Source organism: Myxocyprinus asiaticus, chromosome 10, assembly GCF_019703515.2.
Source record: "Myxocyprinus asiaticus isolate MX2 ecotype Aquarium Trade chromosome 10, UBuf_Myxa_2, whole genome shotgun sequence".
NCBI lineage: Eukaryota > Metazoa > Chordata > Actinopteri > Cypriniformes > Catostomidae > Myxocyprinus > Myxocyprinus asiaticus.
This window is the reverse complement of record NC_059353.1, coordinates 50,248,379-50,248,959: the sequence shown is the minus strand read 5'-3', so window position 1 is coordinate 50,248,959 and position 581 is coordinate 50,248,379.

Here is a 581-nt window from a genome sequence, read left to right as displayed (position 1 = left end):
CTATATGAACTTCTGCAGTTAATCCAGGATGAACTTCAAAGACATTAGTCATTAATCTTACAGTTCAAACAAAATCTTTTGTTTAAACACTGACCCTTAACACTTACTTAGTTTACTCATTTTAAACCATGACTTGCACTATACATAAGTAATATTGTCATTATATTCATGATGTTAGTCAGAGGGGAACTGACCCCCACAGTGAGTCTGGTTTCTCTCAAGGTTATTTTTCTCCATTAACCAACATATTATGAAGTTTTGTGTTTCTTCCCACAGTCGCCTTCAGCTTGCTCACTGGGGTTATAAATACAATTATTATTTAATTATTAAATTTTTATGCACGATTTACAATCATATATTTAATCAAACTACACAATGATCATTCTAAGACTTTATAGATATTACAGTTTCATTTTTTGTTTTTTTGTTAATGCCTGATCTTCAGTAAAGCTGCTTTGAAACGATGTGTGTTGTGAAAAGTGCTATACAAATAAAAATGTCTTGACTTGACTAGACTTCGCTGATTGGTTACATCCGTCTTGACTCCGCCCAACCAGGAAGAAGCGTCCGTTCTGATGACG